The sequence below is a fragment of the Heptranchias perlo genome, chromosome 12 (genome assembly GCF_035084215.1).
Source record: "Heptranchias perlo isolate sHepPer1 chromosome 12, sHepPer1.hap1, whole genome shotgun sequence".
Taxonomy (NCBI): Eukaryota; Metazoa; Chordata; class Chondrichthyes; order Hexanchiformes; family Hexanchidae; genus Heptranchias; species Heptranchias perlo.
The window spans coordinates 14,834,048-14,850,106 of record NC_090336.1 but is presented as its reverse complement, the minus strand read 5'-3'; the positions used below and the strand labels follow the sequence as shown (position 1 = coordinate 14,850,106).

General features: G+C 54.8%; 2 protein-coding genes across 5 annotated transcripts in view; one reads left to right on the top strand and one right to left on the bottom strand.

Annotated features, from left to right (window-relative positions):
* The window catches only part of atg13 (ATG13 autophagy related 13 homolog (S. cerevisiae)), a 90,119-nt gene extending 77,870 nt beyond the window's left edge, over positions 1-12,249 (bottom strand). For 2 of the 4 annotated variants that reach the window (XM_067993684.1, XM_067993688.1), the window contains exon 1: positions 12,229-12,249. The gene's annotated coding sequence lies outside the window, so the exon portion shown is untranslated. Of the gene's footprint in view, positions 1-10,426; positions 10,646-12,228 lie in introns of those variants that run through there. The other 2 variants (XM_067993685.1, XM_067993686.1) reach the window with 2 other exon arrangements.
* Positions 12,250-13,470: 1,221 nt separating this feature from the next.
* Positions 13,471-16,059, top strand: part of LOC137327835 (activating molecule in BECN1-regulated autophagy protein 1-like) — a 400,989-nt gene continuing 398,400 nt past the window's right edge. The window contains exon 1 of the mRNA XM_067993681.1: positions 13,471-13,625. The gene's annotated coding sequence lies outside the window, so the exon portion shown is untranslated. The remainder of the gene's footprint in view (positions 13,626-16,059) is intronic.

Below are 16,059 nucleotides of genomic sequence, written 5' to 3'. Positions count from 1 at the left end.
ATTATTTTGAGCATCTCTATCAAATCTTCCCTTAACCTTCTCTGTTCTAAAGGAGAATAATACATCTTCTCTACAATCTCCACATGAAGTCCCTCATCCCGGATACCATTCAACTAAATCTCCTCTTCACCCTAAGGCCTTGACATCCTTCCCAAAGTGTGATGCCCAGAATTGGACACATTATAGCAGCTGAGGCCTAACCAGTGATTTATCAAGGTTTAGCATAACTTCCTTGTTTCTTAGCAAAAGAAAATTAATCACAGCAAAATTATTACATTCTAATAACCTGTATTAATCAAAAAATACACCAATGAATATATACTACAAATATTTAAATACATTGTAGCTAAGTTGGGATTTTCCAAACTACACCAAAGGGACCTGCAACCAAAGCTCCCAGAAAAAACCTTAAAAATGCAGATGGAACAGCACAAACGAAAAATGTTACACGTCACACAAAAAAGGTGCATTTCACAGGTAATATGGACGAGGAAGGCCATTTGGTCCATCTTAATTCATCATCCAAGAATCCCCCAATGTCACCAATTGTTTCTTAAACGATTCCAAGGTTTTCGCCTCCATGACTGGAAGTCAATTTCACGTGTTGACCACTCTTTGTGTGAAGAACATCTTTCTGATATCAATCCTAAATTTACTTACTACTAGTTTGAGCCTGTGTCCCCTTGTCCAATTCTTGTAATTTAACTTAAAGTAGCTTTCTGCATTTACCTTTTCCATTTCTTGCACTGTTATATATCTCTTTAAGATCACCTCTCAAATGCCTCCTTTCCTGATCTTAACTCAGACTTTTAACATTAGGGATCCGTCTTGTGACTCTTCTCTGCACTGCCTCTTGCATTTGAATGCCTCCCTTGTTTTTCAGTGACCAGAGCTGGACAGTATGCAAGGTGCGGTCTGACCAGTGCACTGTACAGTTTGATCACAACTTCCTCTGACTCATGTTCGATTATTTTGGCTATGCAGTTCAACATTTTGTTGACTTTACTGATTGTTGCTCTGCATTGCGTATTGCGGACCACGACTCCTAGGTCTTGGGTTCAAGCCTCACTCCAGGACTTAAGCACATAACCTAGGCTGACACTGCAGTGCAGTACTGAGATACTGCACTGTCGGAGGTGCCATCTCTCAGATCAGACATTAAATTTAGGCCCCATCTGCCCCCTCAGGTGGATGTAAAAGATTCCATGGCACTACTCTAAAACGAGAAGGGAGGTGTCTTTGCCAATATTATTTCCTCAAACAACATCTCTAAAACAGATTAATCGGTCTCTTTGCTATTTCTGAAATCTTGCTGCGCCCAAATTTGCTGCAGTGTTTCATTACGTTACAACAGTGACTACACTTCAAAAGTACTTCACTGGCTGAGATTGTGGCTTTCTTTACTTTCTGATGTTTTCACTTGTGAATTCTTGGAGAAAGCAGTCATTCAGAACACTTAACATTTTGTGCTCATCTCCAGTTTTGAGGCTATTTGCATCGTTTAAGGTTCTCAGCTCTGTTCTGACTGCCCCTTTACTGTTATAAAGGGGATTCCATGGATCCCTGAGCTGATTCGATTCCTGAATTTTTCTGTCTTGGGTTAACTTACTGGAAAGCTCTTTCTGTTGTTGCATATACCAGTAAAAATGTTTTCTGCAATGATTAACACTGTTTCCTTTAGATAAATGACACTTTTGAATGTTAGGACAAGGGTCCACTGGAAATGGGAATCCATCCTGTTCCACATTTTAAAGCTTTTATGCTAAACCCTTGCATATGAAGTTTTTCTATTATATGTTTCTCCTTTGGAACATGTATATTCGGTATGTTGTGGCAGTTTTTAAATTAAGTTACAATGGAAGTTACCCTTCCTCAGCTGACAATGGGATCAGCTGTCCGATCTAATAATAAATCCCATCAGGGAAAACTCTGTATGAAGGAGCAGTTGATGAATTGCATCAGCCTTATAGTATTTCCCAAGTATTGCAGAAACGAGGCCATTAAAACATGGAATGTGGACATCTCCCACTATTGTACTTTTCTTCTGATTTGATTGACAGTTCTGTATCCAGAGTAAATGGATGCTGCCTGGCTCAGGATTAATACAGCAAGCTTTCACTCAGCTAATCCTATTGCCAGGTTAGTATGAAAGGCAGCACTCTGCGAGTATAAAGGTGTGCAATTACATAAAAAGCCCATATAAAAATGATTCATTTTGGTAGGAAGAATGAGGAGAGGCAATATAAACTAAATTATAGAATCTTAAAGGGGGTGCAGGAACAGAGACCTGGAGGTGTACGTACACAAATCTTTGAAGGTGGCAGGTCAAGTTGAGAAGGCTGATAAAAAGGCATATGGGATCCTTGGCTTTATAAATAGAGACATAGAGTACAAAAGCAGGAAAATTATGCTAAACCTTTACAAAACACTGGTTAGGCCCCAGCTGGAGCACTGTGTTCAATTCTGGGCACCACACTTCAGGAAGGATGTCAAATCCTTAGAGAGGGTGCAGTGGAGATTTACTAGAATGATACCAGGGATGCAGGACTTCAGTTATGTGGATAGACTGGAGTAGCTGGGGTTGTTCTCCTTTGAGCAGAGAAGGTTAATGGGAGATTTGAGAGAGGTGTTCAAAATCATGAAGGGTTTTGATAGAGTAAATAAGGAAAAACTGTTTCCAGTGGCAGAAGTGTCGGTAATCAGAGGACACAGATTTAAGGTAATTGGTAAAAGAACCACAAAGGTGAGATGAGGAAATGTTTTTTAGTGAGTTATGATCTGGGATGCACTGTCTGAAAGGGTGGTGGAAGCAGATTCAATAGTAACCTTCATAAAGGAACTGGATAAATACTTGAAGAGGAAAAAATTGCGAGGCTGTGGGGAAAGAGCAGGGGAATGGAACTAATTAGATAGCTCTTACAAGCGCACGATGTGCTCTATGATTCTATGAAAAGGATTCTGAAAAATAATTTGAAGAATCTTAAAATGATGTGTGTTGGACTCAATAGATTAATGTAACAGTGAAAGTTAAATACTGTACTGCTGTTCCAACTTGCTGATTTAACATGTGTACATCTGTTTCCTGTAATAAACAATTCTTAATTTAATCTGAAATATATATTTTTTTATCAGCATGGTGTCCATTTTCTTATCAGAGATCAAGAGTATATCACGGGCAATTATATCTAGTAAATCCAGCAGTAACAAGATAGATTGTTCTCTGTGGCATACCACATCCCATTTATGACTCATAAGGTTTTGTTTTTGGATCATAAAAGACTTTGACCTTCTTACGGTAGCTTCCTTTTGCATATAACGAGTGAGGAGTATTGGGAGAAGGCCTGAAGTGCAGATCTTCGGTAGTATCAATAAGAGCAAGAAAATAGCCTCATAGACATGTTTGAAAACTACAGAAGAGCAAAATGCTGAAATTTTCCAATTAAATAAAACTCCATTGCATGCACCAAGATATACTGTAAAATGCAGTTTAACTCGTACTAAAGAAATCACAGCATGTTTTAAGTTACAGAAAGCTTAATTTCATAATCCTTCATTCATCAAAATTATTCTTGGTGCGACAAATGTGGTTAGTTTCTCGCAATCAGAATCACAGAATGATGTAGCACGGAAGGAGGCCATTCAGCCAATCGCACCTGTGCCGGCTCTTAGAAAGAGCTATCCAATTAGTCGCACTCCTCTATCCTTTCCCCATAGAACTGCAAATTTTTCCCCTTCAAGTATTTTTCCAATTCCCTTTTGAAAGTTATTATTGAATCTGCTTTCACCACTCTTTCAGGCAGTGCATTGCAGATCATAACAATCCACTTATATTGTCTCTCCTCATTCTTCCTACCAAAATGCATCACTTCGCACTTCTCTGCATTAAAATTGCATCTGCTCATTTCATCAGTCTGTTTATGTCCTCCTCACTGTTTACCAAATTTCCGAGTCTCGTGTAATCTGCAAACTTGGAAATTATGCCCCGTGGGAGTTTTAGTCGAATCACAGAATGGTTACAGCACAGGAGGAGGCCATTCGGGCCATCGAGCCCGCGGCGGCTCTTTGTAAGAGCAATCCAGTTAGTCCCCACCCCCCCGCTCTTGCCCCTGCAAAGTTCTAGTTTTAGAAACTGAATTACTTTTGAAAAAGAAAACTGGAAGTTACAGAGTGCAAAGCTGCACTTTTCAAACATAGAAACAGGCATTTAAACAAATAAACATGAAAATAAACACGTAAAATGCTGCATTAATACCGTAAAACCACATATATATATATATAAAAACATGACTGAAGAGCATTTTCAGGGGGGTGACGACCCACTGTGCAGCCCACTGGTGTCGGTAAACCCGCGTTACGTGACGCCGAAGACTATTGGGGGTGGGGGTCGGGGTCGGTGTGGGCCCCGCTCTCTCTCCCCCTCCTCGGGGCCCCGCTCTCCCTCTCTCCCCCTCCTCGGGGCCCCGCTCTCCCTCTCTCCCCCTCCTCGGGGCCCCGCTCTCCCTCTCTCCCCCTCCTCGGGGCCCCGCTCTCCCTCTCTCCCCCTCCTCGGGGCCCCGCTCTCCCTCTCTCCCCCTCCTCGGGGCCCCGCTCTCCCTCTCTCCTCCTCCTCGGGGCCCCGCTCTCTCTCTCTCTCTTCCTCGGGGCCCCGCTCTCTCTCTCTCTCTCTCTCCCCCTCCTCGGGGCCCCGCTCTCTCTCTCCTCCTCCTCCTCGGGGCCCCGCTCTCTCTCTCCCCCCCTCCTCGGGGCCCCGCTCTCTCTCTCTCTCTCTCTCCTCCTCCTCGGGGCCCCGCTCTCTCCTCCTCCTCGGGGCCCCGCTCTCTCTCCTCCTCCTCGGGGCCCCGCTCTCTCTCCTCCTCCTCGGGGCCCCGCTCTCTCTCTCTCCCCCTCCTCGGGGCCCCTCTCTCTCTCTCCTCCTCCTCCTCCTCGGGGCCCCGCTCTCTCTCTCTCTCTCTCTCTCTCCTCCTCCTCGGGGCCCCGCTCTCTCTCTCTCTCCCCCTCCTCGGGGCCCCGCTCTCTCTCTCTCCCCCTCCTCGGGGCCCCGCTCTCTCTCTCTCCCCCTCCTCGGGGCCCCGCTCTCTCTCTCTCCCCCTCCTCGGGGCCCCGCTCTCTCTCTCTCTCCCCCTCCTCGGGGCCCCGCTCTCTCTCTCTCTCCCCCTCCTCGGGGCCCCGCTCTCTCTCTCTCTCCTCCTCCTCGGGGCCCCGCTCTCTCTCTCTCTCTCCTCCTCCTCGGGGCCCCGCTCTCTCTCCTCCTCCTCGGGGCCCCGCTCTCTCTCCTCCTCCTCGGGGCCCCGCTCTCTCTCTCTCTCCTCAGGGCCCCGCTCTCTCTCTCTCTCCCCTCAGGGCCCCGCTCTCTCTCCCCCTCCTCGGGGCCCCGCTCTCTCTCCCCCTCCTCGGGGCCCCGCTCTCTCTCCCCCTCCTCGGGGCCCCGCTCTCTCTCTCTCCCCCTCCTCGGGGCCCCGCTCTCTCTCTCTCCCCCTCCTCGGGGCCCCGCTCTCTCTCTCTCCCCCTCCTCGGGGCCCCGCTCTCTCTCTCTCCCCCTCCTCGGGGCCCCGCTCTCTCTCTCTCCCCCTCCTCGGGGCCCCGCTCTCTCTCTCTCTCTCTCCTCGGGGGCCCCGCTCTCTCTCCCCCTCCTCGGGGCCCCGCTCTCTCCCCCCCTCCTCGGGGCCCCGCTCTCTCCCCCCCTCCTCGGGGCCCCGCTCTCTCTCTCTCCTCCTCCTCCTCGGGGCCTCGCTCTCTCTCTCTCCTCCTCCTCGGGGCCCCGCTCTCTCTCTCTCCTCCTCCTCGGGGCCCCGCTCTCTCTCTCTCCTCCTCCTCGGGGCCCCGCTCTCTCTCTCTCCTCCTCCTCGGGGCCCCGCTCTCTCTCTCTGTCCTCGGGGCCCCGCTCTCTCTCTCTCTCTCTCTCTCTCTCCTCGGGGCCCCGCTCTCTCCCCCCCCTCCTCGGGGCCCCGCTCTCTCTCTCTCCCCCTCCTCGGGGCCCCGCTCTCTCTCTCTCTCCCCCTCCTCGGGGCCCCGCTCTCTCTCTCTCTCCCCCTCCTCGGGGCCCCGCTCTCTCTCTCTCTCCCCCTCCTCGGGGCCCCGCTCTCTCTCTCTCTCCCCCTCCTCGGGGCCCCGCTCTCTCTCTCTCTCCCCCTCCTCGGGGCCCCGCTCTCTCTCTCTCTCCCCCTCCTCGGGGCCCCGCTCTCTCTCTCTCCCCCTCCCCCTCCTCGGGGCCCCGCTCTCTCTCTCTCTCCCCCTCCTCGGGGCCCCGCTCTCTCTCTCTCTCCTCCTCCTCGGGGCCCCGCTCTCTCTCTCTCTCCCCCTCCTCGGGGCCCCCGCTCTCTCTCCCCCTCCTCGGGGCCCCGCTCTCTCTCTCTCCCCCTCCTCGGGGCCCCGCTCTCCTCTCTCTCCCCCCCTCCTCGGGGCCCCGCTCTCTCTCTCTCCTCCTCCTCGGGGCCCCCGCTCTCTCTCTCTCTCCCTCCTCGGGGCCCTGCTCTCTCTCTCTCTCTCTCTCTCTCCTCCTCCTCCTCGGGGCCCCGCTCTCTCTCTCTCCCCCTCCTCGGGGCCCCGCTCTCTCTCCCTCTCTCTCCTCCTCCTCGGGGCCCCGCTCTCTCTCTCTCCCCCTCTCCTCGGGGCCCCGCTCTCTCTCTCTCTCCTCCTCCTCGGGGCCCCGCTCTCTCTCTCTCTCCTCCTCCTCCTCGGGGCCCCGCTCTCTCTCTCTCTCCCCCTCCTCGGGGCCCCGCTCTCCCTCTCTCTCCCCCTCCTCGGGGCCCCGCTCTCTCTCTCTCTCCCCCTCCTCGGGGCCCCCGCTCTCCCTCTCTCTCCCCCTCCTCGGGGCCCCGCTCTCTCCCTCTCTCCCCCTCCTCGGGGCCCCGCTCTCCCTCTCTCTCCCCCTCCTCGGGGCCCCGCTCTCCCTCTCTCTCCCCCTCTCCTCGGGGCCCCGCTCTCTCTCTCTCTCTCTCCTCCTCCTCGGGGCCCCGCTCTCTCTCTCTCCCCCTCCTCGGGGCCCCGCTCTCTCTCTCTCCCCCTCTCCTCGGGGCCCCGCTCTCTCTCTCTCTCTCTCCCCCTCGGGGCCCCGCTCTCTCTCTCCTCCTCCTCGGGGCCCCGCTCTCTCTCTCCTCCTCCTCCTCGGGGCCCCGCTCTCTCTCCCCCTCTCCTCGGGGCCCCGCTCTCTCTCTCTCTCTCTCCTCCTCCTCGGGGCCCCGCTCTCTCTCTCTCCCCCTCCTCGGGGCCCCGCTCTCTCTCTCTCCCCCTCTCCTCGGGGCCCCGCTCTCTCTCTCTCACCCCCTCGGGGCCCCGCTCTCTCTCTCTCTCTCTCTCTCTCCCCCTCGGGGCCCCGCTCTCTCTCTCTCTCCCCCTCCTCGGGGCCCCGCTCTCTCTCTCTCTCTCTCTCCCCCTCCTCGGGGCCCCGCTCTCTCTCTCTCTCCCCCTCCTCGGGGCCCCGCTCTCCCTCTCTCTCCCCCTCCTCGGGGCCCCGCTCTCTCCCTCTCTCCCCCTCCTCGGGGCCCCGCTCTCTCTCTCCCCCTCCTCGGGGCCCCGCTCTCTCTCTCTCTCCCCCTCCTCGGGGCCCTGCTCTCTCTCTCTCTCCTCCTCCTCCTCGGGGCCCCGCTCTCTCTCTCCTCCTCCTCGGGGCCCCGCTCTCTCTCTCCCCCTCCTCGGGGCCCCGCTCTCTCTCTCTCTCCCCCTCCTCGGGGCCCTGCTCTCTCTCTCTCTCCCCCTCCTCGGGGCCCTGCTCTCTCTCTCTCTCCTCCTCCTCCTCGGGGCCCTGCTCTCTCTCTCTCTCCTCCTCCTCCTCGGGGCCCCGCTCTCTCTCTCCTCCTCCTCGGGGCCCCGCTCTCCCTCTCTCTCCCCCTCCTCGGGGCCCCGCTCTCTCCCTCTCTCCCCCTCCTCGGGGCCCCGCTCTCTCTCTCCCCCTCCTCGGGGCCCCGCTCTCTCTCTCTCTCCCCCTCCTCGGGGCCCTGCTCTCTCTCTCTCTCCTCCTCCTCCTCGGGGCCCTGCTCTCTCTCTCTCTCTCTCCTCCTCCTCGGGGCCCCGCTCTCTCTCTCCCCCTCCTCGGGGCCCTGCTCTCTCTCTCTCTCCTCCTCCTCCTCGGGGCCCTGCTCTCTCTCTCTCTCCTCCTCCTCCTCGGGGCCCCGCTCTCTCTCTCCTCCTCCTCGGGGCCCCGCTCTCCCTCTCTCTCCCCCTCCTCGGGGCCCCGCTCTCTCCCTCTCTCCCCCTCCTCGGGGCCCCGCTCTCTCTCTCCCCCTCCTCGGGGCCCCGCTCTCTCTCTCTCTCCCCCTCCTCGGGGCCCTGCTCTCTCTCTCTCTCTCCCCCTCCTCGGGGCCCCGCTCTCTCTCTCTCTCCTCCTCCTCCTCCTCGGGGCCCTGCTCTCTCTCTCTCTCTCCTCCTCCTCGGGGCCCCGCTCTCTCTCTCTCTCTCCCCCTCCTCGGGGCCCCGCTCTCTCTCTCTCTCCCCCTCCTCGGGGCCCCGCTCTCTCTCTCTCTCCCCCTCCTCGGGGCCCTGCTCTCTCTCTCTCTCCTCCTCCTCCTCGGGGCCCCGCTCTCTCCCTCTCTCCCCCTCCTCGGGGCCCCGCTCTCTCTCTCTCTCCCCCTCCTCGGGGCTCTGCTCTCTCTCCCTCTCTCCCCCTCCTCGGGGCCCCGCTCTCTCTCTCCTCCTCCTCCTCGGGGCCCCGCTCTCTCTCTCTCCCTCTCTCCCCCTCCTCGGGGCCCCGCTCTCTCTCTCTCTCCCCCTCCTCGGGGCCCCGCTCTCTCTCTCTCTCCCCCTCCTCGGGGCCCCGCTCTCTCTCTCTCTCTCCTCCTCCTCCTCGGGGCCCCGCTCTCTCTCTCTCCCCCTCCTCGGGGCCCCGCTCTCTCTCTCTCTCTCTCCCCCTCCTCGGGGCCCCGCTCTCTCTCTCTCCCTCTCTCCCCCTCCTCGGGGCCCCGCTCTCTCTCTCTCTCCCCCTCCTCGGGGCCCCGCTCTCTCTCTCTCCTCCTCCTCGGGGCCCCGCTCTCTCTCTCTCTCTCTCCCCCTCCTCGGGGCCCCGCTCTCTCTCTCTCTCTCTCCTCCTCCTCCTCGGGGCCCCGCTCTCTCTCTCTCCTCCTCCTCGGGGCCCCGCTCTCTCTCTCTCCTCCTCCTCGGGGCCCCGCTCTCTCTCTCTCCCCCTCCTCGGGGCCCCGCTCTCTCTCTCTCCCCCTCCTCGGGGCCCCGCTCTCTCTCTCTCCCCCTCCTCGGGGCCCCGCTCTCTCTCTCTCCCCCTCCTCGGGGCCCCGCTCTCTCTCTCTCCCCCTCCTCGGGGCCCCGCTCTCTCTCTCTCCCCCTCCTCGGGGCCCCGCTCTCTCTCTCTCCTCCTCCTCGGGGCCCCGCTCTCTCTCTCTCCCCCTCCTCGGGGCCCCGCTCTCTCTCTCTCTCCCTCCTCGGGGCCCCGCTCTCTCTCTCTCTTCCCCTCCTCGGGGCCCCGCTCTCTCCCCCCCTCCTCGGGGCCCCGCTCTCTCTCTCTCTCCCTCCTCGGGGCCCCGCTCTCTCTCTCTCCCCCTCCTCGGGGCCCCGCTCTCTCTCTCTCCCCCTCCTCGGGGCCCCGCTCTCTCCCTCTCTCCCCCTCTCCTCGGGGCCCCGCTCTCTCTCTCTCTCCTCCTCCTCGGGGCCCCGCTCTCTCTCTCTCCCCCTCCTCGGGGCCCCGCTCTCTCTCTCTCTCCTCCTCCTCGGGGCCCCGCTCTCTCTCTCTCCCCCTCCTCGGGGCCCCGCTCTCTCTCTCTCCCTCCTCGGGGCCCCGCTCTCTCTCTCTCTCTCTCCCCCTCCTCGGGGCCCCGCTCTCTCTCTCTCTCTCCCCCTCCTCGGGGCCCCGCTCTCTCTCTCTCTCTCTCTCTCTCCTCCTCCTCGGGGCCCCGCTCTCTCTCTCTCTCCTCCTCCTCGGGGCCCCGCTCTCTCTCTCTCTCTCCCCCTCCTCGGGGCCCCGCTCTCTCTCTCTCTCTCCCCCTCCTCGGGGCCCCGCTCTCTCTCTCTCCTCCTCCCCCTCCTCGGGGCCCCGCTCTCTCTCTCTCTCTCCCCCTCCTCGGGGCCCCGCTCTCTCTCTCTCCTCCTCCCCCTCCTCGGGGCCCCGCTCTCTCTCTCTCTCTCTCCTCCTCCTCGGGGCCCCGCTCTCTCTCTCTCTCTCTCCTCCCCCTCCTCGGGGCCCCGCTCTCTCTCTCTCTCTCCTCCTCCCCCTCCTCGGGGCCCCGCTCTCTCTCTCTCTCCTCCTCCTCGGGGCCCCGCTCTCTCTCTCTCCTCCTCCCCCTCCTCGGGGCCCCGCTCTCTCTCTCTCCCCCTCCTCCTCCTCGGGGCCCCGCTCTCTCTCCCCCTCCTCCTCCTCGGGGCCCCGCTCTCTCTCTCTCCCCCTCCTCCTCCTCGGGGCCCCGCTCTCTCTCTCTCTCCTCCTCCTCGGGGCCCCTCTCTCTCTCTCTCTCCTCCTCCTCCTCGGGGCCCCGCGGCCACTCACCCCTCACATTCCAGCGGAGACAGTAAAACCGGCTTCACCGCTCGCCCGTCGACAGCGACTTGCCCGTTTTCCGTCCGTCCCCCCGCCTCGGTGTGAAGGAAGGGCGGTCGGGGGAAGCTCCACTCGGCCCCGACGATGGTGATGATAATAACCCGCGATCAGAGCGGCGCGGCCGCGGCCTCTTGTTTACCTCCGCCACGCTCCGCCCGCCCCCAGGCCCGCACATTCGTCATTATCGCTCGAAGTGAAACGGGGAGCAAAGAAATAAAGTTTTACAAATAAATGAATAAATAAATAAATAAATACAGTTCAGTGCTGCGCCTTGTTTGACGGCAAACTGGATCGGTGAGTTATTTCGCCCGGCCGGGTACGGCGAATGAGCGGATGTGAATCAGTGAGTAGTTTCCCCCCCCCCCCCGTCTCCAGCCTACAATTACCAGCATGCACCGGGCCATCAAATGACTACATTTCCCAAGAGGCAAAGCGGGGAGTTGCAATGACCCAATTCCCAGAACATGCTTGGCTGGGAGAAGCTGGACAGTAGTTGCCCAGACTGGAGTTACTGGTGATCAGATATATATATATATATATACCATCGTTCTGTTTTTGGAAGTTTAGTTTGTAGTTATTCGATTTAAAGGAGTTAAAGTCGATTACATGGCAAGTTCTAAGTAACTTTGAAAGAAATGAACTTTACCGGTTTATTGATTTTTCAACTCTCACATTCCTATGCCCTTATCGTAGGTGGGTGAGACTTGCTTGGTTGATGCCAAAAGCACCTGCCTCTCTTTTTCTTGCCCAGTTTATATGTCACGTCAGGGTACAGTTCCACCAATAAAAATAGAAAATGCTGGTCACACTCGGCTGGTCAAGCAGCATCTGTGGAGTTTTCACATTTCCAGCATCCGCAGTATTTTTGCTTTGGTTGCAGTTCCACAAATGTTGACAGCCGCCCCTCCACCACCACCACCACCCCCCTCCCCCGCCCCCCGCCCCCCGCCGTACCTCGCTCAACTGGCCATTCTTCACGTCTAGATAGTGAGTGACAGCAGGCTATTTGGCTTTCAGCTGAACTCTTAACTGCCCTTAGCCAATTTCCATGTGTACTTTACAGCAAAGTTTAATGGATTGTGATCAGATGTGGAAATTCTGGCTGTTTTGAAAGGTGGACAACATAAACGCTTACTAAACCGAGATTCAGACTCTGAAACGACAAACTGGCAAATGAACATTATACAATATAACACACTGCTTAGGTGTCAGCTTTGGCTCAGTGGTAGCACTCTGGCCTCTGAGTCAGAAGGCTGTTGGTTCAAACCCCACTCCAGAGACTTAAATACGTAATCTGATACTTCTGTGCACTGTCAGTGGTGCTGTCTTTCAGGTGAGACATTAAACCAAGGCTCTCTTAGGTGGATGTAAAAGATTCCATAGCATTATTTGAAGAAGAGAAAGTGGTTCTTTTGGTGTTATCCCTTAACCAACATCACTAAAATAGATTATCAGATCATCTATTTCATTGCAGTATGTGGGACCTTACTGTGTGCAAATTGGTTGCCATGTTTACCTCTGTTACAACAGTGACTACACTTCAAAAAGTACTTTATTGGCCTATGAAGCACTTTGAGATGGTCAGAGGATGTGAAAGATGTTATATCAAAGCAAGTTTGTTCATTTTCCATCCTACTAAGGTAATTGTGTTGCCTTTAGCATTGCCTCAGCTAAGATCAGCTAATTCAGTACGTTAACTTTTGGCCTTCTTGATCTTTGCAGCTCCGTACCACACCAGATGGTACACCTACCGCACAGCCAGTAAGCGAGTCAGATCTTCTGTTCTCTGTAGGGCACTGTAACAATAAGAACATAAAGGTGTTTTATTCCAAATCATGCCTTAAGGAGGTTGAGAATACAGGCCATCACATTTCACTCTCCACTATCTTCTAAAGGAGGATTCCCAGGACTGAAGGCTCAGGGCTACCTGATTCCACATTTCATTGCAGAAGCCAGACCAAGTGGCCTTGGCAGGATGTTTATGTCTATGCATGAAAAGCACTCCACTCACAACCAGATTAGATTCCCAACATCTGCTTCACCCTCCTTCCACTTTCATCCTCACAAGTAGATTCAATTTTTGCAGTTTTATGGCAGTGCACAAGATGGACAATAAAGGCTGGATTCCCTTTCAGTGTGTAGACAGGACAGGCCTGAAGCATAGGGCTTGAATTTTTTTTTTGAAAAAAAGTTTTATGTGAAATGTGAGATGTGCTTTAAAAGAGCCTGGTACCCAGTTCCATCAGCAGGCAGTGGTGCGATGCCGTCGGTGAGTCCGATATCAATTGCTCTGGCCTGGTTCTCTGACGCAGGCGCGACGACGTCGACCTGTCGGCGTGGATTGAGTTGTGGGTCGATGCTGCGCGCTCAATTGCTCTGGTCTGGAGAGTCATCGACGTCCTCAGGTGCTCGGTGTTTATTGCTCTGGTCTGGAGAGCCATTGCCGTTCTCCGGTGCTCGGTGTCAATTGCTCTGGTCTGGCGAGCCATTGCTGTCCTCCGGTGCTCGGTGTCTATTGCTTTGGTCTGGAGAGTCATTGACGTCCTCCGGTGCTCGGTGTCTATTGCTCTGGTCTGTAGAGCCATTGCCATCCTCCGGTGCTCGGTGTCTATTGCTCTGGTCTGGAGAGCCATTGACGTCCTCCGGTGCTCGGTGTCTATTGCTCTGGCCTGGAGAGCCATTGCTGTCCTCCGGTGCTCGGTGTCCATTGCTCTGGTCTGGAGAGCCATTGCCGTCCTCCGGTGCTCGGTGTCTATTGCTCTGGTCTGGAGAGCCATTGCCGTCCTCCGGTGCTCGGTGTCCATTGCTCTGGTCTGGAGAGCCATTGCTGTCCTCCGGTGCTCGGTGTCCATTGCTCTGGTCTGGAGAGCCATTGCTGTCCTCCGGTGCTCGGTGTCTATTGCTCTGGTCTGGAGAGCCATTGCTGTCCTCCGGTGCTCGGTGTCTATTGCTCTGGTCTGGAGAGCCATTGCTGTCCTCCGGTGCTCGGTGTCCATTGCTCTGGTCTGGAGAGCCATTGCCTTCTGGAACACAAGAGACCATGGAATGTGTGAAAGGTTTTTAGGCCACACCAAAGCTTGTTCCTTTGACAGGCAGTTATATTCTGCTCAGTTATGGCCTGTTTACTCCACGGAAGTTCCTCCCAAAGGTAAATGAAGCAAAACTCCAGCACCTTGTATCTGGTATTCTGTGTATGAGACAAGTTGTCATGGTACCTCTTCAGGGAACTTTGCTGTTTTTACACAGCATTCAGTTAGCTCCCCGAATGACATTCCCCCCCCCCCCCCCCCTTGGTGATTTCATGGCTGGGTCTGCGCTGTCCTTGTTCACTGGGGTAGAAGTTTTATGATGTTTCAGGAGGTGGGGGGGAAGTTCTACACAAAATGTCTGCCTAGGCTGTGTCCAACCAGCAATTCTACAAACACAAAATGGGTAGTAAGAGATGATTGAGAGGGGCGAGGAAGTGTGAAACTAATTCCATTTATAACATTTTTAATTTGAAGACAGACAAGTTCAGTATGATGTACTTCTCATTTACTAGGCATTTAAATGACAGTTCCCACAGATTTTGTGATTTTTGTTTTAAAAAATGAGAAACCCAGATAAAGAGCAATGGTTGAAAATAGTTGAATAATAAGATAAGATAAAGGAAAGGTGAAGAACTTGCATTTATATAGTGTATTAGTATATCCTCAGGATATCTCCGTTTGTAGTCACTCTTATGTTGGCAAACAGTGCTGCCAAGCTTTGGTTTTAAAGCCTGAAGATTGTAGGAGAACAATACTGAGGGAGGTAAGGAGTTCCACATTTGAGGGGAATAATGGCCCAGAATTTCCTGAAATGGTGTAACTGGCATTTTAAGGTGAAATTTATACTAAAATTTCCTAAGAATCTCATTAGCATATACCAGAATGTAAAAATCGGCATGAAACAAGTGGAAATTGGCGTAATCATTTGGAGCCTGAGGAAAACACCAAACTTGTGTCATTCGTTCTTTAATTTTCTCTTTATGCATGAAAATTAAAGTCTGAAACTGTCAAACCACCATTTATGGACTTTAGGCACAGCATGTTTAACAATGCAATTGTGGAAAATTTCAGTTTTTAATGCAAAACATTCTGATGTCATAAAATGCATTCATAGACACAGCCAGAAGTGCCGAGTGGATAATCCATCTCAGCCTCCTCCCGATATCCCCACCATCGCGGAAGCCAGTCTTCGGCCAATTCGATTCACTCCACGTGATATCAAGAAACGGCTGAGTGCACTGGATACAGCAAAGGCTATGGGCCCTGACAACATCCCAGCTGTAGTGCTGAAGACTTGTGCTCCAGAACTAGCTGCGCCTCTAGCCAAGCTGTTCCAGTACAGCTACAACACTGGCATCCACCCGACAATGTGGAAAATTGCCCAGGTATGTCCTGTCCACAAAAAGCAGGACAAATCCAATCCGGCCAATTACCGCCCCATCAGTCTACTCTCAATCATCAGCAAAGTGATGGAAGGTGTCGTCGACAGTGCTATCAAGCGGCACTTACTCACCAATAACCTGCTCACCGATGCTCAGTTTGGGTTCCGCCAGGACCACTCGGCTCCAGACCTCATTACAGCCTTGGTCCAAACATGGACAAAAGAGCTGAATTCCAGAGGTGAGGTGAGAGTGACTGCCCTTGACATCAAGGCAGCATTTGACCGAGTGTGGCACCAAGGAGCCCGAGTAAAATTGAAGTCAATGGGAATCAGGGGGAAAACTCTCCAGTGGCTGGAGTCATACCTAGCACAAAGGAAGATGGTAGTGGTTGTTGGAGGCCAAGCATCTCAGCCCCAGGGCATTGCTGCAGGAGTTCCTCAGGGCAGTGTCCTGGGCCCAACCATCTTCAGCTGCTTCATCACTGACCTTCCCTCCATCATAAGGTCAGAAATGGGGATGTTCGCTGATGACTGCACAGTGTTCAGTTCCATTCGCAACCCCTCAGATAATGAAGCAGTCCGAGCCCGCATGCAGCAAGACCTGGACAACATCCAGGCTTGGGCTGATAAGTGCAAGTAACATTCGCGCCAGATAAGTGCCAGGCAATGACCATCTCCAACAAGAGAGAGTCTAACCACCTCCCCTTGACATTCAACGGCATTACCATCGCTGAATCCCCCACCATCAACATCCTGGGGGTCACCATTGACCAGAAACTTAACTGGACCAGCCATATAAATACTGTGGCTACGAGAGCAGGTCAGAGGCTGGGTATTCTGCAGCGAGTGACTCACCTCCTGACTCCCCAAAGCCTTTCCACCATCTACAAGGCACAAGTCAGGAGTGTGATGGAATACTCTCCACTTGCCTGGATGAGTGCAGCTCCAACAACACTCAAGAAGCTCGACACCATCCAAGATAAAGCAGCCCGCTTGATTGGCACCCCATCCACCACCCTAAACATTCACTCCCTTCACCACCGGCGCACTGTGGCTGCAGTGTGCACCATCCACAGGATGCACTGCAGCAACTCGCCAAGGCTTCTTCAACAGCATCTCCCAAACCCACGACCTCTACCACCTAGAAGGACAAGGGCAGCAGGCGCATGGGA